This window comes from Mus musculus, chromosome 2, assembly GCF_000001635.26.
Source record: "Mus musculus strain C57BL/6J chromosome 2, GRCm38.p6 C57BL/6J".
Lineage (NCBI taxonomy): Eukaryota > Metazoa > Chordata > Mammalia > Rodentia > Muridae > Mus > Mus musculus.
This window is the reverse complement of record NC_000068.7, coordinates 106094465-106116680: the sequence shown is the minus strand read 5'-3', so window position 1 is coordinate 106116680 and position 22216 is coordinate 106094465. Positions and strand designations below refer to the sequence as shown.

The 22216-nt window shown below is 39.3% G+C and overlaps 1 protein-coding gene across 6 annotated transcripts in view; it reads right to left on the bottom strand.

Moving 5' to 3' along the window:
- The window catches only part of Dcdc5 (doublecortin domain containing 5), a 328880-nt gene that overhangs the window by 293063 nt on the left and 13601 nt on the right, over positions 1 to 22216 (bottom strand). For 4 of the 6 annotated variants that reach the window (XM_011239882.3, XM_011239885.2, XM_011239886.3 and 1 more), the window contains exon 2: positions 18318 to 18459. The exons of 1 other annotated variant lie outside the window; for it this stretch is intronic. The gene's annotated coding sequence lies outside the window, so the exon portion shown is untranslated. Of the gene's footprint in view, positions 1 to 18317; positions 18460 to 20497; positions 20534 to 22216 lie in introns of those variants that run through there. One more of the 6 variants, XM_017319384.2, reaches the window with a different exon arrangement.

Here is a 22216-nt window from a genome sequence, read left to right as displayed (position 1 = left end):
ACACACACACACATACACACACACACACAAACACACTTTTTTAGAAAGCTAAAGATAGTACTTGAAAAGAAGCAACAATATGAACTAACCAGTAACCCCAGAGCTCCCAGGGACTAAACCACCAACCCAAGAGCACACACAGTGGGACTCATGGCTCCAGCTTGATATGTAGCAGAGGATGGCCTAGTCGGTAATCAATGGGAGGAAAGGCCCTTGGTCCTGTGAAGGCTCTATGCCCCAGTGTAGGGGAATGCCAGAACCAGGAAGCCAGAGTGGGTGAGTTGGTGAGCAGGTGGTTTTTTGGAGGGGAAACTGGGAAGAGGGAGAACATTTAAAATGTAAATAAAGAAAATATCTAAGAAAAAGAAGGAAAAGTAATCCAACCAAGGGCTAAAGGATAGCTCTGTGCTTGCATCACAAGTATGAGTTTGTACATTCCATCTCCCAGAATCTTTATAGAAATGCCTGCCATGCTGGTGGCACAAGCTTGTAATTGATCACTAAGGAAGTAGGCATAGAAGGACCCCGGGGTTTGTCAGCTTGATAGTCTAACCTAGTGGCTAAGATCCAGGACAATGAAGAGACTGTCTGTCTCAAAGGAGGTATACAGCTTTTTCTAAGCATGATACTCAAACATGTCCTATGGCTTCCATGTGCTCATGCACCTCCCCCCACACACACACATGTATCTGAACACACTTGGACACACATGTACTCATGCAAATAAATAAAAACGAGTTGTCCTGTGCCCTCTATACATATGTGCACATGCATATACACACAAGGACATGAACCTACACATCAAATACATAACAACCTACCCAAATTATCATAGATAGGATATAATTAAACATTTTAAAGTGCATTAGTTAGTGGTCCATTTAAGCATGCCTTTAAATATGTGGCTCTCTTGATTTGAATAGCACTTTAAATTTTCATGAATACTTTTAATGGATTTGAAAACTTTTGCTCTTTAATATGTGCCTTGTGTTCTGTGCCATGCCGGTTTAGAGAGCTCTGAGTCTATATTACATCCTCACTTCCAGCTACTAACTGTGAGTTCTTGTAGCCATCAGCCTCTGAATCACGGAGATGGAAAGATCTCCCATCACTCCCGACAGTGTCGAGGTAATTTTTATATTTGAGGGTTCCCAAAACACTCAAAACTTTGGGAACACTCAAACACACTCACTGCATTTAAGAGAGAAGGATGAAAATAAAATATAAAAAATTTCTGGAGAAATATTTAATAGCAAATATTACAAACTTTTAAACTTGATTTAAAATGTCGCTAGTTTTGCTAGTATATGTGTTAATTTGATTTTACTCAGATTTGTGCTTCTTTTTTTTCTTTGGCAATTTTATAGAGACAGAATCCCACATAGCAGTTAGCATTGAGCTCATTGAAAGAAATTCATTCATTATCTCAAGAAACACAATTAGAAGCTAGGTATTGAAGTACATGCCTTTAATCCCTCACAAGTGACTTCAAGGTTATCCTGGGCAACATAGACAGTTGGGCAACATAGACAGACAGGCAGACAGACAGACAGATAAGTAAAAAAGAGAGAGAACATGAGAGACAGAGGAAGATCATCAGCTGTCAATTCAAAGCAAGCATGTTGTTTAAGGTACTGGAATATAATGATATTTATTGTGAATATTTTTTCTTTTCCCTGTTTTTTTCTTTGACTTAGAATTATCCAATACCAAACCTGTTTCAAAGTAAGTAGAAGCCCCAGATAAGTGCATTCTCGATTGGAATGGTGCTTCATCTCCTCCTTACAAGTCCAGAGGAAGACCTTCCCCAGAGCAGTTTAGAAATGCCTGCATGAGCGGCAGTCTGCACTGTGCTTGGATGCGGACAGTGACTCAGTGACAGAAATGAATCATCAGCCTCTGTTGTCCTCCTGGTTTCTACCCATTTCCCAATTTTGTTCTTTCATTTTCTGTTGATTCTCTATCATTTCAATAACTGTTTTTATTAAAATAACCAGTTGGAATTCTGTGAATTATAACCTATCCCTATGAAATCTGCTTACTATGGTCTCTATGAAGCAAATAAACAAAAGTGTTGAATTACAACTAAATGTCCCAAAGAAATCTGTAGAAAAATATTGAATGTTAAAAAAAAATTCTGCATAACTTATCACTAAGCTTTAGCTCCCAGACCCTTCCTCTGCAATCTATCAGAGGATCTGGACTCACTACAAGGCAGTCATTGTGCAGTAAATAAAATAAATAATATATCAAAACCTAGCTTTCTGCCTTGTTTTAAGATATGCTTGTCAATCACAAAGTTAGATTCAGAGCTGAGACCTGTGTACTGTCAAAAGGAAAGGACCTTGGCTAGATTTATGAACTAAAAATTACATCTACTACCCAAAAGGCTAGCTCTTTCCAAAATAGGCCACGTGGGGGAGAGCTTGGGATTTTAGCTGGTGAACTGAGGCTCTGGTCTCAGGCACTAAGACTTGAGGGAACAAATCTAATATCCATAGTCACTTAGACAAGGGTTTGGAAGACAGAAAGGCAGAAGTCAACTACAGACAAGTTGGATGAGTGCTAAAATGTCGCCAATTTTCTGAATTGAATGATCTGATCATGTCAAATACCTCCCCACTGGTTTCCCTGCTTCCTCCTCCTGAATCCCTTTTTCACAGAGAGTTCTGAAATGTGAATTAACACATATAAATCCTCTACTTACAGCTCCACAAAGGTGGTTCGCTACATTTGTAATAAGATCTTAAGTCCTCAACATGGTTCAGTCTACCAGCTATAAGTTTATAAGTTTCTCCATCCATTTCAGAAAACTTATCAACAAAATTTGGCCACTTGTGCCTTAACAACTAACTCTCCTAGTTGTTTGTACGCCATAATAACAAATAACTGTATTCTCCCAAAGGCATACACAAGAACATCTGCTATGATTCATAATGTTCTAACTAGAAAGAGTCCTATTAGGAGAACAATGCATAAGTGAATGGGTAAAATATGATACAGCAGGCTATACAGCAATAAAAAATAGTAAACAAAGATGGATTTGGAGAAGGAGGTAAATATGATCAAAACACATTGTTTGAAAATCTCAAAAAGTTAATACACTGATATTTAAAAATAATAAACTAAAGCATACAACAAAAATAACATTCACAGACTTTCTGTTCTGCAAAAGGAACACGCAAGATCTATCCTAAGGACTTCTTTCATGACACAATGTGCCCTCTTCTTCTTAGAGCAAAGACTAACAAGGGTGTAAAGGGAGAACATTGCATTGCCCATCCTCAAGCTGCTCACACCACAGGTAGGAAAGTTGTCCCCATGGCAGCTTTATGGCACGTGGATTGTGCCACCAGATGAGCTCGAGACTAGTGCAGTGGAGCATGCTCAAACCTCAGAAACCTCAGAGATTTGAGACCAAGGAGGGGGGGTCTGCTCCCTCCCTGCCTCCCTGCCTGCACTGGAACCACAACCCCCAACTAAAGTGACTACAGGCAGTCAATCACGTAGCACAGTGTCTGGATCACGTCTTTATGCTAATGAGGCATCGCAATAGTATTAGCCGTCAGTCAATGACCTTCTCTTCCTGGATACGCTCACGCCCTTCCCCAAATTTATAAATCCCTGGCTCACCTATAATTAAGTGTATGCATTCAAATCCGCCCGCAGTGAGACAATATGAACAAGCAAAGACTGTGTCAGAGAGCTGCGTCATTAGAGATCACTACGGAGAAGGCCTACACCAAAAAGAGCTGCAACACTAAGACTCCCAAAATAGAAGGCTCTCTTTTCCCTCCCCTCTGGCACTCACTCCCAATCAGCGCATCCAGACCTTGCTCTCCCCTTGCAGGTTTGGGTACAGCAGTGCCCTAATCCCCAGAAAGGGAAACAGGGACTATGGACCCCGGTCCCAGACTTTGCCTTGTCATCCCTGAGACAGTGCATTCCAGGTGCCTGGACACTGCCAGAGGAGAGACAAAACACAAGATTCAGGGGTTAGGGTAGAAGTTTCATTTAGAGACATGATTGATTATATCATTATTTGTTGATGATTAAGTTAATATCCAATCCCTTCTCTTCCACAAAGATAGGGGAGACAAGTCTGAAAGTCCTGAGTCTCCCGTCATGTCTTGGCCTTGCTAGGGACCAACCCCATCCAGGAAGCCCAGATACAAGGCATCTCCATAACATGTACAGGACACCTTCAGTCCAGAAATATTAAATGTCTTAGAAACCCTCACGGTAAGAACTTAGCACTAAGGCCAAACACAGAAATTCCTGTCACTTCTATATTTGGGGATATTACAAGGTTTAGAAACTGTGTTTCAAGACCTGTGAGCGAAGTCAAATATATTCTTATTACAGCTCAGGGTACATAAGACAAACCTGCTTCCTCTAAGACCTGTCTTAAGTAATTCAAAAGTATTTTCCAAAGTCAATGAAGTGGAAAGAATATAAAGTTCAATGCTGGTCACAGCACTTACTGCTGAAGTGACCCTCAAATACCTCAATAATTATACTGAGCTGTTGAATAATAGGAGGAGGACTCGCTGACATGGTGTATGTGATATTATTCCACAAAGAATACAGTTGTGATCTATTCCATCAACGTTATCAAAATGAAAACTTCCAAGGACTTTCTCCACACTTGAGAAAGCTGTTCAATAATATGCTCATATTCCTTAAGCACACAGATAAGGGTTGTCATGGAGCTAAGTAAGGCTCACAGTACATTGTCACTTAAATGTAATATTATCCAAGGCACATCCAAAACCTGACAACTTTAATTGGAAGGTGTGATCTTTGAATCTGTCTTGAAGGCATCTTTTAGCTAGGAAATATAACAGTAATATGAGACATCTCGAATTTAGATATAGGCAAGGACTTAATGGTATTCTAGTCACTAAGGAAATAATGCTACAGTCAACATTTGGGATTAGAATGACCTTGCATGGCAAAGGAAATTATTAGTTGGGTGAATAATCAGCTTACAGAATGGGAAAAAATTCTTTGTTATTATACAACTAATTGGAAAGATGGTTAATACCTAGAGTACAAAAAAAAAAAACTAACAATGACAAAATCAAACAATCCAATCAACAAATAAACTAACAGAATAAACAGTTTTCAAATGAAAAATGTAAGTTAAAACTACAAATTTCATCTCATACCAGTAAGTATGTCAGTCTTGAGAAACTAAATAACAACAAATGTTAAAGATGTGGTGGAACTCTTAAACAAATCCAGCCTCTACTGAAATAGGTATGGATGCCCCACCCCCACCAGAAAAGACAACCTAAAATTAAATCTACTAAACAATCTAGCAGCACACTGGTGTTTGCTGCATCACAACAGCTAGGTTCTGGAACCAACGTGGCTGTCCACCAACAGAGAATGGATACAGGAATTACAAATAGATTTGTTTTCAGCTATATGAAAGCTCATTACTTTCATGATAGTGGATGCAACTGGAGCTAGTAAGACATGTGTCCTGTTTCTTCTCATTTATGGTTCCTCAATTTTTATAGAGACATGAAACTCATGTGTGCATATATGATATGACATTGGAAGCAAAACTGTCTGGGGAAGCAATGGTGACTAACATGGGCAAGGAAGGAGAAGAAGTGAAGAGAAGGGAAATGTACATATATAAGTGGGCTTGTACAATATAGATGTGTATGGAAATGTTTCTGTGTAACATGCCATCACATACAATGAATACATAGAATGAACTTTAAAAAAAAAAAAAAGAGTAAGCAAATAAAACCGTAAGTGTCCTAGGAGTTGCTGGAAGGACAGTTGTCAGAATATAGAGTTTGCAACTTCATAGATGGAACGGATTGAGATAACAGACATAAAAGGTCCAACATCAGGCACCCCTTGCTATACATTATTTCAACTATTAAATTCATTTGAACTGAATTCCAAAGGTGTCCTCTTTAACATTTTAATAATATTAAGAAAATGTCATCTTAAGGCTACAACAAAATATAGTATATTTGGTTGCATGCAGAGAAAAGGCTATACATTTGCTTCCAGCAGGCCTCCCACTTCCCAGCCTTGTGTTCCTGTCTCTGCTATACCACTCCTGTTCCCCCTCTATATTCTCTGCTCTGTCCTTCAAACACTTACCCATGGTTTTTTGTCTTTTTAAAACATAGTATCACTAGCTAAGTATAATGACTCTTGTCTACCGAGTATGAACTAACTGGTACTATTATACAGTGGAGACAACTTTGGTATCTGAATCTGCTCAACTGTTACAGCTCACACCTTAAAGGGTCATTCCTCATAGCCAGAGATGGATTTTGACCATTCAGTTCATTATACTACAAGATACCCCAATACTAACACCTAGATAAAGGAATTACTATTACAAACTACACCAAAAAAAAAAAAAGTGAAAAAAACTCAGTAGCATTACTGGGAGAAATAATTAAGTTAATTTATTAACAATGTGTACAGAAAACAACTGGTTAATTGATGATGATAATAATGATGTTTTAGTTTAGTGACAGCATAAGAAGAAATATAATAGCTAATTTCAGAGAAATTCTTTCACTAAAATGGTGCCATCCAACTTTAAGTACTTTCCCTTCATCAATGATTCACATTTATTGAGCCTCTGCTGGAGCAGTCTGGGAGCACACCATAAAAGCTTTCACTCTCGAGGTATAATGCAGCCAGTAAAGCCTCCTGAGTACTAACGGACACAAACATCCATAGGGCCGGTCATTTTGCATTACATCCACCCACAGAAGATGAAACTCTTTTCTCCATAGCAAGATGGATCCTACTTTACCTAAGTGCATCGGCCATTGACCATTTAAGGACATTTGGAGGCGAGCAACAAAACTTAAGGATTGTGGCTAGAAATAATGAGAACAAAAGTTTATGAAATTTTCCATCAGACTTAGAAGTCTGTCTTTCCAGCATGCCGGAACTTCACAGACATATAAGGTAGGGCACCGAGACTGTCACATGGTAGATACTAATTGTTCCGATTAAAGTCTAACAAGCTTGCTTCCCTGCTGCTTGGAGAATGCGTCTGACTTTTGATCCTGACATCTGTGTCTTACAAGAATTTCACTCTGCTCTGACATTCCTTCTGATGCTGATCCAGGAATTAATGGATTGTGAAAAAGCTGGCAGGATATCATTTAAAAAATAGAATTCCTAGTGTACATGCAATGAAAAGGTATCAGAATTCACATACTTTGCATCTGATACCAACATAATTCTCATGTTGGCATATTTGTTTGTTTTAGTGCCATTCCAGAACAGGATCGAAATAGCACTTAGCTAAAATGTCCTCAAGACAGAATAAAGAGTTATTTTAATATTCTCCCATTATATGAGGGCAGTGAATTTTCTAAAAAATGTCAAACAAATTCCATGTAAGGTAATTTGGTCTGAGTAACCACTTCTAATGCATACAATGGGTCACTATTTCTACAGAACTTGGTTCTAATATAATGAAAATTTTTGCTTAGAAAATCAGAGGGTTTTTTAAAATGACTTGAATCTTGCCCTGGCAATATACATGCTATTTCCTCTAATGATTTATTCTGTTTTGAGACAGCAACCCAGTGCACTCTTGATCAAATAAGAACTCTAATTTTAAGAAGTATCTGTAATTTTCATACAAAAAAAAAGTTTAAGTTAAAACTGTTTGAAGATGTATTTTTAAATTGAGGAATTTTCTTCAGGATTGAAATTTTACACATCAGAAGCTACTGTCGTGCTTTTCGTGATTCTGGATAATTACCAGATGCCAGCAGATAGCTTAAACATAGCTTAGATTCATTGACATTAATGTGTGACAAGCATTACAGAACAGATTCAGTAATTGTAAAAAAAAAAAAAAAAAAAAAAAAAAGAGAGAGAAAGAAAAAGTGAAAGGAGTTTTGAAAAGCCAGAGAAAGCCACTGTGGTAGCAACAATGCAGCAAGGGAAAGGGACTCGGTGTGTCCTAGTGATGTAGATATTCAACAAGTCTAAAGGGAATGTGTGTCAATTTCATTGTTAAATCATAATTAAGGCAAAATGTAGTAAGGTTAGAAACTGAACTCATTTATTCAAGTGAATACTTAATTTTCACATTAAAAAGGGCACCACTGTTTTAAGTCATAAATATCCAATGACTATGTTTCAATAGATTGCCTTGGTGATTTTTATCTTCATCTGTTATATCAAGAAATGTGGCAATGAGATCACTCAAATAAATAAAAGTGGTTCATAATAGCCCATGTGTATTGGCAGTTACTTTCTTCCACAACTTCATTTAAATTTTTACATATCACCTTTTGATATGTCAAGCCCCCGAAGACTCTCCAAATATAAGACCACTAGCAAATGGAACACGGGCTTCCTCTTTGAAGAATGAAAGTTTTTCAGGTCCAAAATCCCCTCCAATGGACCCTTCCTGAATAATCCTATTGGAGAACCCACAATGCTTTACAATGGCTGTAATAGTAAGTCAGCCCCACTCCAATCTGTATTTCTTAGGAGCATGGACCATACTTCAATGGCTGTTTCTTGTATCTTTTATCATGTGCTACACTAGATTTACCTTAATGCATTCAGGACACAAAATACTGAATGTATTACTATTGTTAAATAAATATTTATGTGCTAACATGTTAAAATTAACTATCCACATTAATGATAAATATGTATTGACTAGGATAGGAGATAGAAATGGGATGGGCAGTTTAGGACTAGAAGCTCAATCTGTGTCCTTAGCCATGGAGACAAAATGTTCTTGGTACTGTCCTAGCTAAAGGCTAGAAATGCCAGAAATATTTGTGGTCTCTGATCTCTGGTCTGGATTCTAAAGGATTTTAAGATTGCCTCTTCAATGAACATAGTAGAGGACATGTCCTTATGTTATGGTCAAATATCCTTAGGTTATGTTCATAGCAGCTTTATTTGTAATAGCCAGAAACTGGAAGCAACCCAGATGTCCCTCAACCAAAGAATGGATATATAAAATGTGGTTCATTTATACAATGGAATACTGTCTAGCTATTAAAAATGAGAACATCAGGAATTTTTCAGGCAAATGGATGGAACTAGAAAATAGCATCTTGAGTAAGGTAACCCTGACTCAAAAGTACAGGCATGATATGTACTCACTGATAAGAGGTTATTAGCAAAAAAAAAAGTTCAGAATACCCATGATACAACTCACAGACCATAGGAAGCTTAACAAAAAGGAAGACCCTAGTTTGGATGCTTCAATCCCACTTAGAACAGGGAGCAAAATAAACATGGGAGGTAGAAGGAAGGAGAGACATGGGTAGAAGAGGAGGGAGGAAGGAAAAGGGGGCAGGATGTGGTATGAGGGAGACGGAAGAGAAGTCCCGAGGGCCAGGAGAAATGAATGGAAATATACAGCTGCTGGGGGTAGGGGGAACAGGGAGAGGACTCATGGGAACTTCTAGAAAGTCCAGAGACATGAGATCTGAGGGGCTTCAATGAGATCAAAGGGTCTCAACTTCAAGACTCAATGGGGGTGACCTTAGCCAAAATACTCAACAGTGGGGAGATAGAACCTGAAGAGATCACCTTCAATAGATAGATAGGGACCCTAGTAAAGGGATGGAGTCACCAACCCACCTTCAAAAATTTTGACCCAGAATTGTTCCTGTCTAAAAGAAATACAGGGACAAAAGTGGAGCAGAGACTGAAGGAAAGGACATTCGGTGACAGGCCCAACTTGGGATCCAACCCATGGGCAGACACCAAACTCTGACACTATTACTGATGCCATATTGTACTTGCAGACATGTGCTAGCATGGCTGTCCTCTGAGAGTCTATACCAACGGCTGACTAAGACAGATGCAGATACTTACAACCAACCATTGGACCGAAGTCGGTGGAAACAACTTCCCCCCACCCATGGAAGATCTAGGGGAAGGACTGAAGGAGCTGAAGAGGATTGCAGCCCCATAGGAAGACCAACAGTCTCAACTAACCTGGACCCCTGGGAGCTCCCAGAGACTATGCCACCAACCAAGGGCTTACATGGACTGGTCTGACCCCAGGCCCATATGTAGCAGAGGACTGCCTTGCCTGGACTCAGTGGGAGAGGATGCACCTAATCCTGTAGAGACTTCATGCCCCATGGAAAGAGGGATGCTCCCAGGGGAGGGGGAAAGTCCCCTCAGTTACAAAGGGAAGGGGGAATCGGGTGAAGAACTCTGGGAGAGGAGACTGGGAGGGGGCAACATTTGAAGTAAATAAAATAATTAATTTTTAAAAATAGGAAAAAATATTACCTCTTCAGAGTGAAGAATATTACAGTAGCATTAAGAAAAATTATTGCCTTCTAGCCAAAAGAATACAATCCGCCTCTGAGTGAAGCCATGCCATTGCCCACTTCCTTAAGTTGTAGATGGGCTTGTCAGTCCTATGTCCAAAGGAATCATCCCTCAAGAAGGCAGGTCTACCTTGAGCCATGCTAAGAAGAACAATTAGCTCTTTAATGAGATAATGTACTTTTCCTTCTCTCTCTCAGTATTCCTGTTCCCAAATGTAGTGCCTACAAGCTTTCATGAGATTCTGTTGGGTCGTAAGCTACCATATGGGTGCTGGGAATTGAACCAAGGTCCTCTGCAAGAACTGCGAGTGCTCTTAACCACTGTGATATCGTGAGAGGAGAGGCCCTTGGTCCTGAGAAGGTGAGATGCTCCAGTGTAGGGGAATGCCAGGACAGGGAGCAGGAGTGGGTGGGTTAGTGAACAGGAGGAGGGGGATGGGATAGGGGAATTTTGTAGGGGAAATGAAGAAAGCGGATAACATTTGAAATGTAAATAAAGAAAAAATATAATTAAAAAAAGAGATTCTGGGATAGGGGGTTTTCAGAAGGGAAATGAAGAAAGAGGATAACATTTGAAATGTAAATAAAGAAAAAATCTAATTAAAACTATAGATTCTCCAACAATATGAACTAACCAGTACCCCCGAGCTCATGTCTCTAGCTGCATATGTATCAGAAGATGGCGTAGTCGGCCATCATTGGGAAGAGAGGCCCCTTGGTCTTGCAAACTTTATATGCCTCAGTACAGGGGAACGCCAGGGCCAAGAAGTGGGAGTGGAGAGGTAGGGAAGTGGGGGGAAGAATCTGGGGGACTTTTGGGATAGCATTTGAAATGTAAATGAAGAAAATACCTAATTAAAAAAAAGAGAGAGAGATTCTGTTGCTTCTACCTGCCACTCACAAAGGCATACATTTTCCTTCTCTTTCTCTTCTCTATTTTTTCAGATGCCAGCCAGAGCCTATGTATCTTTCTTCAGCTATTCTGAACCTCCTTACTCTTTCTCTGAAACTCTCTTAGTGTCCATGCCACCTGATTTGAAGGCCAAAGCTCTTTCTTCTTCCTAAAGTCCCACCTAACAAGTCTATCATAGGATCTCCAAAACTGAACTCTGTACTCCCTGAATTCTCAAGACAAGAACACAAAAGCCAATGACTGGGGCAGTTGGAGTAGCCAACAAGTTTCTGGAACATTTACTTCCCCAGAAATACATCATCTACAAAGATTCCACAAAATTCTAATATCATTATTAGCAATATACTTCACGTAGTCATTCTATAAAAGTTCAATATCTGTCATATTAGTTACTAAATATATGGTGAGTATTTTCAAAAAGTATTGAGAGCTAGGGTATAATCTATTTGAGTAGAATTTGAGGTCCTGAGTTCATCCCTAGCACTTCACAAAAGAATTGATTTGCTTCAAGAGCTATCAGTCCTCATTAGGGTGGTATTTGAATTGAATGGAGTGCCCTAATGCCCACACTTGTACCCAGAGTGGCTGTGTAAAGTCTCTTGACATGTGGCTTCGTCGGCAACTACATTTCCCTACCTTTGCTCCCAAAGTAATCAACATTAAGTAATAATATATTTAAAGTGTTGCCTGAACTAATAAACAGAGGTGGAAAGGAAATAAAATACAAGACTGGCCAACCCAAGACAAAGATTGTAGAATTTGCAAAATAAAGGAGTTTAAAAATATGATGTGTTATTATATAGCAGTATGTTAAAAATACGACATTTGGAAAAAGACATATAAACAAAGAGCAAATTTGACAAGCCATGTGATTTACTTAGCTGACTGTAGCTAGCTCCTCGTCGTCATTGAATAAGAATCTTTTCCACATTACAGCAGTGCCCAGAATCTCAAACACAGTTAAACTCCCAGCACTGGAGAAAATCCATCAAAAGTAGCCTGAACCATGAGCTATAAAACCATATGAGATGTTTGTAATATATGCCCAGGTTCCCTGAACCTTTTTCTTTACTGTTTTCTTCTCTGCACACTGAGCCTTAACAGTTATCTCTTCCCAGATTCCTTCTTTAATTTATCCTTTACCAGACCACTGGAAATTAGAAAATCGCAAATCCTAGCTATCCACTTGCCCTAGTGATCACAACCATTTTCATACTTTTAAATACTATTTATATATTAATAATTATCAAACTTGCATTTCCCACTCAGATATCTTCTATTCAAATGCCTATTCAGTCTCCTTGTTTAATCATCTAGTGGCCCAGTCCTCCTATTTCTCCTGCCCTTTTCATCTGTATAACTATAGCCAATATTATAAATCCAGTAATTAAACTCTCATTCATATGTCAAGTCCACCCTAAATTATATTCTTTTAAAAATATATCATAAACTTTACCATTTCTCATACTTTTATACATAGTTCTGGAAAGTCAGTATCTGTCTAGTTATTTCAGCAACCTCCTGAGGAATTTTTTTCCCTACTCTATAGGGCACATGGACCTGGGCCTTGCCACCAGATGAGTGGGAATGGGACTGGTGAGGTGGAGTATACTTAAACCCCAGAAATCTCCAAGTTTGAGATGACAGGAGTAGAGTCAACTCCTTCCCTGTCTCCACGCCTGCTTTGGGGTACTAACCACAATCCCCAACTAGATGATCACGGGCAGTCAGTCTCATAGCATGACACCTGAATTTCTTCCCTATGCAAATAGAGCATCACCACTGTGCTGGTTTTAATATGCTTGGCCCATAGGGAAAGGCACTGTTGCAGGGTGTGATCTTGTTGGAGCAAGTGTGTCACTGTAAGAGTGGGCTTTAAGATTCTCCTTCCGGCTGCATATAAGACAGTTTTATCCTGATTGCCTCCTGATCAAGACATAGAACTCTCAGCTCCTCCTGTACCATGTCTGCCAGGAGGCTGCCATGCTTTCTGCCTTGATGATAATGTACTGAACTTCTGAATCTGTAAGCCAGCCCCAGATAAATGTTGTCTTTTATAAGAGTTGCCTTGGTTATGCTATCTCTTCAAAGCAAAGGAAACCCTAAGACAACCAGCATCTTAGCCTCAGCCAATAGAATGTATTTACCCCCCGAAGTCCCATCCCACTCCCCAAGGTTCACATAGTCCCTGACAACATAGAATAAAGTTCACAAGTTATTTCACCAAGGATCGTCTATAACTGTTTTTCCTGAGCTGTAATATTTGGGGGACCAACCCACCCCCCACTCTGCCAAACACTCATTGTTTCACCTTGGCCCTGCCTGCCCAACCAGGCTCCCATTGCTCACATCAGAGTGCTGGCTTCTGTCATCACCATTGCTACAAATGCTGTAGGATCCAGGATCCTTGCTGCCTGCCCAGAACTGGTCACCCAAACCTCTTTATCCCCTTTCAAAGATCTTTAACACTCCCAGCATTCCCAGCCAGACTGGAGCCCTGTGGACTCTCTTCATCCAAGGCTCTGCTTCACCCTTCTCAGGCTAGCATACAGCAACATATGACAACCCCAGAGGAAAGGGGTAGATTTAGATCCCCATCCATTCTGGACTTTGCTTTGCTCTCTCGGAGCCAGAGTACTGGTGCCTGGGCACCCCACTGGGAGAGGCAACTCCCAGAGCTACACTACTCTTATTCTACAAAATTCCCCCTTCAGGCAGCAGGTAGCATTGTTCTTCCAAATATATTCAACCACACCATTCCCAATGTCTCACAACTGTAAAATATAAACTCTTCCATGTACCACAAGCTCTCTGTGATTGGCGTGACTTTTCATAGTCCCCACACTCCAGCCACAATGCTCTTACTTCCTCGTTGCTGAAGAATAAAAAATCAGCCCCTTTCCTATTCATTTGAAGCAGTTTTATATTCTTTGAATCATTTAATTGCACCTAGAATTATCTTACTATTTCATTTCTTTGTATCTTATTTCTGTTTTCCTCCCCTTTAAGCTCTTATAGGAAGAACTAAGCCTTGCATACATCTAAACTTCTCAGTTCCTAAAATACTTAACAAATAATGCAGTCAGACAAATATGTCCTACTCAATACAAAACTTAAAGTGTCTAAGGACTATGATAGTCAGTACATATGCAGATATCCAAAGCTTGCATTAAAACAGGTAATACTTGCAGAAATACAAAATTTATAATCATCGGGAAACAGATAGATTATGTTTAAACCTTATGGAAGTGTCCCAGGAAGCAATAGAAGAAAGGAAGTTAGAAGAAACTTGGGCATAAGTAAGCAAGCAGCCTAAAGGAAACACATTTGAGCATTTAAAAGGTGAACAATTGAAAGGGGGATGTAAAACCAGAGAGGTCATAAAAGCCGGGAAGAGTTGACTTTCTAAAGCAATTCACAGTGTCACATTTTACAGAGGATGAGACCAAAGACTTCAATAACCAAGTAACATTGCTACCCATTTCTACTTCAGATAAACTTATTATGTTAAAATGGTTAAAATCGGTTCAAATTAATTAAAAGACATGGAACAACTATTCTATATGCTTAGTGTATCTCAGAGAGGCAGCTATTATTAGGCAGATATTCAATCAGAGTTGAAAGAATAGTCTCCAGAGACTGAGACAAAAATCAGTAAAAGGAGGAAGTTAAGGCAGAGATAAAACTGAGTGATTTATCAGCATAAGAACACTGGGAGAAGATGTCAAGGGAATAGAAGGTTCGTAGAAAGACCTCTTCTAAGAGAGGGGTGTAATCATGGCAGGATATATACCAATGTGTAAGAAGGATAAACACAGAAGTCCAAAGGAGGAAGGAAAGTCCATCAGAGACAATGAGATAAAGTCTAAGCAGAGAGAACAAAGGAATTAGCAGCAAGCATGCCTTCTCTGTTCATTTTGATTTGGAATGAAAGAGCAAACAAAATGTCTACCAGTGTTTGTGTATAAGGCACACTCTCACTTTCTTTCTCCCAATACTCATGACATCGCTAGAAGTCAATCATCCAAATAAAGTACATACAAGACTCTTCTGACACTGTTAATGCTCTCTTCATTCCCCTGCTTTCCTTGAGTGACTCAGAGCAGCGCCCCTCTTCCCAAGAAAATAAGAAGCTAGAAGATCTTCTGACAGAGCTGCATGTATTCTCAGCCACTTGCTACCAATATTTCTCAGTAACAGTCAGACAAGCCTTCTTATTTGCATCCCAAAATAGGTACTGAAAGTATTTGATTGGTTTCACTGTGAATAGCATTTCTTGAGTTCTCATTATGTCAGTTAGGGCCAGGCACTATTTCAAGATCTTTGTATATACTAATCTAATAATATAACTATAGATCGCTTCACTTAGTCAATAAAACCCCAAAACAGAGTCAGTGTCTTATTCACTGTCACACAGTGAGGCCAACTGTGTGCCCCTGGGTTGCCTAGAATGTTCCGTGTATACCAGGCTGGCCTCCAATACACAAAAGATCTGCCTAACCCTTCTTCTCAGGAGCTGGAATTAAAGACATGCAACACCATGGCCATCAAGAAATCCATTTTTAAAAAGATAAAATTTGCTTGGTGGCATATGAGCTATTTCAGAAAGCATTCATCATTTTCCATCTTGAGACAAAGGAGTTATTTTATGTATACATGACCCTCCTCCATGAGTTGCAAGCATATTCAAATCCATCTTTGTTAATCAGATGAAACTTTGGGATCTGAACTAGAAGGTCTTTAAATGACCTGGCTCTGTTATGTCTCACCAAGTTCAAACTACTCTTACTACCACATAAAGGTTATGTCATATCTCTACTGACTAAATGAATTTGATTCTTCTGTGTGATTACATCTCTAAAACTAATGTCTAGTATTCATATCCCTACTACCTGGACTTGTCTTAATTACTTCCTTCACCTCCCGCCCCCCCCCCAAAAAAAAACACTTTACCTTGATTCTTTTAAACCACAGGACTCAGGATTTGAGAATTAATTTTAATATGAAATGAGTGAAGTATTCTTTCTGCAGTGAGATTAGAAGAGATAATTACTTACAGAAATGCCTTGATACTTTGTTCTTTAATCAGAAAAAAAAAAAATCTTTTCAAGATCATAAGGTCTCCTGCAAATTGGCTGTCAATGGGACTGTTTTTTTCCTGTCTTACTTTATGCTACAGGAATTTATAATGCAAATTCTATAGCTGCTAATAAAATACACAACTATCCATTGTAATTTACATACAAGCTTTAAATTTTAAGTACAATTAATTTTTGCATTTATTTTTGGTGGCCCTCCCCAGAGAAGAGCACACCAATTAGTATTATTGTCTAGTAATATTTTTAAAGTTCTACACTATAACTAAATCAAATAACTTTTATAGTAACAACAACTTTTATCCTCTGGATATAGCTATGAAAAGAAACTGTTGCAGTTCACTGTATGAAGTTGTGTCTCCATCCTTCCTCACCTACCTTAGGCATTCTCTGATTGGCGTTAACAAAAAATCTGATGGCCAAATAGCTAGGCAGGAAGTAGAAGGTGGGACTTCCTGTTAGCAAGAAAGGAACTCTGGGAAAAAGAAAGAGGACGGTCCTTTGCCAGCAGACATGAGAGGATGTGAACTTGACTACAGACCTAGAAGGTAGAGCTCGCCATGTGTCTTGTTGAGGCTTGGTGGTCAGGTTAACTTAGAGGAATTAGTTGAGAGTCTGCCCAACTAAAGCCTAAGCTCTGATATGTTAAAAGGTGTCTGTGTAATCATTTGGGGAACTAGATGATTAAGGATTATGTGCCACTGTATTAATTTCCAGCATTAATTAATAATATAGAATATTAATAATTATATTACAACTAACTGTGTATGAATTAAAGATTTCAGTTTGGACACCGAGGGTATGGCTCAGTTGTAACAGTGCCTGCCACGCAAGCACAAAGAGCTGAGCTCAGATCAAGAGATGTGTTCAACCTCATGCATCCATAACATGGCTCTGATGATCCAGAAACGGGGGGGGGGGGGGGACCCTGATGAATCTGTCTAACCAAAGTGGAAAGTTTCAGGCTCAGTGTAAGGCTTTGCATCAAAAAATGAAGTGAGTAGGGACCGTAGAAAACACCACTTACCTACACATGCAAATGTGCACACACCAAAAACACCACTAACCTACATACACACATGCACACATCAGCATGTACATACACTACCCACCCCACCCCACCCCAACACAGGCACACAGACATTTTCAAAGGTTTGTTTTTATTATTTTTCAGGTTCCCATGGAGAAGCACCATCAGATCATCCTGGAGCTTGGGTTATAGGCAGTTGAAAGTAGTTCAGTATAGAGTGCGGGGACCTGAATTCTGGTTCTCTGCAAGAGACATATGCTACATTACCCACTGAGCTTTCTCTCCAATGCCCATAAATGTTTTAATTTAAATTTAAACCCTCAATATGGGAGATGTATATATCCTTACATATGTAAGTTTTAATCATCGTAAGTTAAGTATAATTTTAAAACTAAGAAGGTATTTTTTAAGTGACCAAGGATTATCAAACTGAAATTTAACTGTGTGTAAAGGGATGCTGGAAAATATAAAATAAATGGCAAACAGAGAAAAATATACTACCATTCTATACCAAGGGTAATTTAAGCACATATAAACCATGGAGAATGTTTACAATGGGCAAGCTGTGCAGAAAACACACACTGCCAATAAACACAGATAAATATATTTCACAGACTAAGTCTTTCTAATTGTTCCTTTAAAACAGACACAAACAAACAAATGAAGCGAAGGGTGCAGGGCATGGCGCACTGACTCGTCTCTGGATGGAGTGCGCACAGGAGCGCGCACAGGCACAGACTTACTGGGCTATTGAATGGCTAGGGAGAGGTGAAATGTAAAAGCTACTTGTTCTAATCATTTTAACTTGAGAAGTTCATACTCACCATTACCGGCAGAAGTGTGAAAATATTATGCGTTAGACTACTGACTGCAACAGTGCTTCCCATTAAAATGGAGATGGGTGATGCCCTGTGTGTCCACTAGTGATTATACAGAGCCAAGATGTGACCAACCTGCACTCAATGAACAGAGACCCTTCTGATGCCACGGAATCCCAGGAAGAAGACTCGACCTCTCTTCCTCTCTTCCTCTCTTCCTCTCTTCCTCTCTTCCTCTCTTCCTCTCTCCCCTCTTCCATTATCCATCTCAGAAGCACTGGACAGAGACATGCTCACTGGTGAGATGTGTAACATCTATGAATTTATAATTTATATAGTCTCTCTCTCCCTCCCTCCCTCTCCCCTCTCCTTTCTTGTCTCTCCTCCTCTCCCTACTGCTCTCTGGTTGGCATACTTCCCTTCCACAGAGATTCTCTGCTGTTTTCAAGGGAAGGCTTGTAGTTCCTCGATCACTTTATCTTAGCCTGATGGATATGCTCCATAGAAGGAGCTCTTTTATCCTCATGTCACAATCATATCCCCAAATTTGTCCTTCTCAATAGTATATTTGACACTACATTTTAAGTCCTCCCTGCATCTTGAGGTGACTTACATATAAATGGTGAAACACATAATTAATTTTACCCTAAAGCCTAAAACATCAAAGCACATTTAGTATTAGTAGTTCCCTGTCTATGTCGTGACCTGGAAAGAGATAATAGATAATATGTCAGCCTTTACTTGTCAAGCGCAAAAGTATATATGCTGGGGGGGGGAGGTGTTTAAATGTATATATGTGTGAAGATATAGCATAGGTAGGAATGAGTTTAGAAAATGCTTCTAATTGCATCAATAATATGGCATATGACCTTTTAGTCAAAAAATAAAATATAAAAATACAAGAGACTTAGTATTTTCCTAACAAGTACACTGAATCTCTGTTTTTTGCTTCTAACAATGTTCGTGGGTCCAGCTTCCATAAAGCAATTGCCACCACTGGAAAAATCTAGATCATATACTTCAAAGAAGTATCAACATTATAAAATACAGAAATGATCATTCTCTAAAGTATGGCCACCTTAAAGAAACCTAACATACTGCATGTTTGTCTTTTATTTTATAAAAAATCAGTCATAAAATGAAGATTTCTAAACCAAAAGATTATATGGAATGATTTTCTTTACTAATAAGAACACTGAGAGGCAGAGAAAACATTTCTAATATACACTGAAGCCTTTGCATAACTAAGATGGCAAGAAACAAGTGCAGTTCCTGTGCCTATTGGTATGACATACAAGGCAATGTCATCGTCATCGTCATCGTCATCATCATCATCATCCTCACTGCTAGCCTTCCCCTGGAAGCTTCTCTCTTTGTTACTGTAAGAACAAATATTTACTGGGGGGAAAACCTTGAATTTATGATGTTCCTAGCTTTGATTCCTGAGTTCAGGGATCACAGGAATGAGCCACCATGCAAGCATCTGTTTGTAGTTTTTAACTCATTTGCACCACAGAGATACTGTCCCAGGACTGCAGACCTGGACATATTATATAATGACTAGACAATGGGAATAGCTCCATAGTGTCCTGAGCCCACCAAGTGGGGGACTTCTGGTGCAGCCATAGAAGGAGACATGGCTCAGTATACCTGGTTAAGGATGATGGTGTTGTGATCAAAAGTAATGATATATATATATATCCACACACACACACACACACACACACACACACACACACACACACATATATATGTATGTATGTATATATATACAGACACACACAGACACACACACACACACACACATATATATATATGGATATATATATATATGGAGTTTTTGAAACACCATCTTCAGTATGGTAGAGCCACTGTGTTCTTGAACTTATATCAACCATTATTACCTGAACAAGATTGGGCACATAAACATTGGTCATGTATGAGAGAGGGGTTCGTGAGTGGCCATTACTCCAGAACTTGATAATACTTAATGGTTGCTGGAGGAAAAGGAAAAGTTTTCTTCAGTGGTGTAGCCTCTATAAATAACCACTCCTCCATGTCGCTATGAACAGTGCTAGCAAGCCTGATGATCACTGAGATAAGTCAGGAGGACTGACAGGCACGAAAGCAGAGGAGAAGGGGACAAAACAGAGTTATGCAGGATGGATATGATCAGAATATATGATGAGTATGTTATATATGCTTCACAGAGATTTATATTTTAAGTTGTGTCTGTGAACCAGCAAGTGTGGCACCGGCAGAACCACAGAAGCTTTAGGTTCGCTGGAGCTGGAGTTGGAGGAGGCTAAAATCACCTGATGTGGGTGCTGGCAACCAAACAGGTACCCTGCAAAGAACAGAAGTTGCTCTTAAGTACTGAACCATCTCTCAAGGCCCAGAATACATGATATACATATATGAAAATAATAAATCTTATTATATGTAATTAACATATTCTAATAAAAAGAAAAGATGCAATAAAGAGCCTCAACCTACTAAGTATTGAAATCACTTCTAAAGTATTGTTAAACTAGACCCCTGCTTCTGCCCCAGGTCTAAGTAAGAAGTGCACACAGGGGCTTCTATGATCCCAGTGCTGTCAGACTTGGAAAGCACCCCCTAAATTAAAACCATAAGAAAGGTGTGATGAATTTGTGATGTCAAATAAATAGTTGAAATGAAAGATGACTGAGTCAAAATATCACTTGTATTAGAACAGCAAATAGAGAAAAGGTTTCCAAACTCCATGCGTGCGTTGTCCACAATTGTGAGTGGAATAAGTCCTAAAATCAAAGACTCTGACACCAGGATATTACATGCTGGTATTTCATTTGACAAAACTGGGATTTGAACCCAGGGACTTGTACCACATTCACGCTAGGAAAGCACTCCTCCCCATGCCCATGGATTGACAGCATTAACATAGTAAAAATGGCTATCTTACTGACAGCAATCTACAGACTCAACGCAATCCCAACCAAAATTCCAATTCAATTCTTCATAGAGTCAGAAAGAGCAACTCTCAAATTCACTTGGAATAACCAAAATCCTAGGATAGTGAAAACTATTCTCAACAATAAAAGAACTTCTGGGGGAATCACCATCACTGCCCTCAAGCTAAACTATAGAGCAATAGTGATTTAAAAACAAAAACAAAAACTGCATGGTATTGTTACAGAGAAAGGCAAGTAGATCAATAGAATAGAATTGAAGACCCAGAAATGAACCCACACACCTATGGTCACTTGATCTTTTACAAAGAAGCTAAAACCATCCGGTGGACAAAAGACAGCATTTTCAACAAATGGTGCTGGCTCAACTGGCAGTTATCATGTAGAAGAATGAGAAATGATCCATTCTTATCTCCTTGTACAAAGCTCAAGTTCAAGTGGATCAAGGACCTCCACATAAAACCAGAGACACTGAAACTAACAGAAGAGAAAGTAGGAGAAGAGCATCAAATACTTGGACACAGGGGAAAACTTCCTGAATAGAACACCAATGGCTTATGCTTTAAGATCAACAATAGACAAATGGGACCTCATAAAATTGCAAAGCTTCTGTAAAGCAAAGGACACGGTCAATAGGACAAAATGGCAGCCCAGACTGGGAAAAGATAGTTGCCAACCCTACATCTGATAGAAAGCTAATATCCAAAATATACAAAGAATTCAAGAAGGTAGACTCCAGGGAACCAAATAACCCTATTAAAATGTGGAGAACAGAGCTAAATAGAGAATTCTAAACCAAGAAATCTCAAATGGCTGAGAAGCACTTAAAGAAATGTTCAACATCCTTAGTCATCAGGGAAATGGAAATCAAAATGACCCAGAGATTCCATTTCACACCCATCAGAATGGCTAAGATCAAAAACGCAAGTGATGGCAGATGCTGGCGAGGATGTGGAAAAAGAGGAACACTCCTCCATTGTTGGTGGGAGTGCAAGCTAGTAAAACCACTTTGGAAATCAGTCCGGCAGTTCCTGAGTAAATTGGACATACTTCTACCTGAGGATCCAGCTATACCATTCCTGG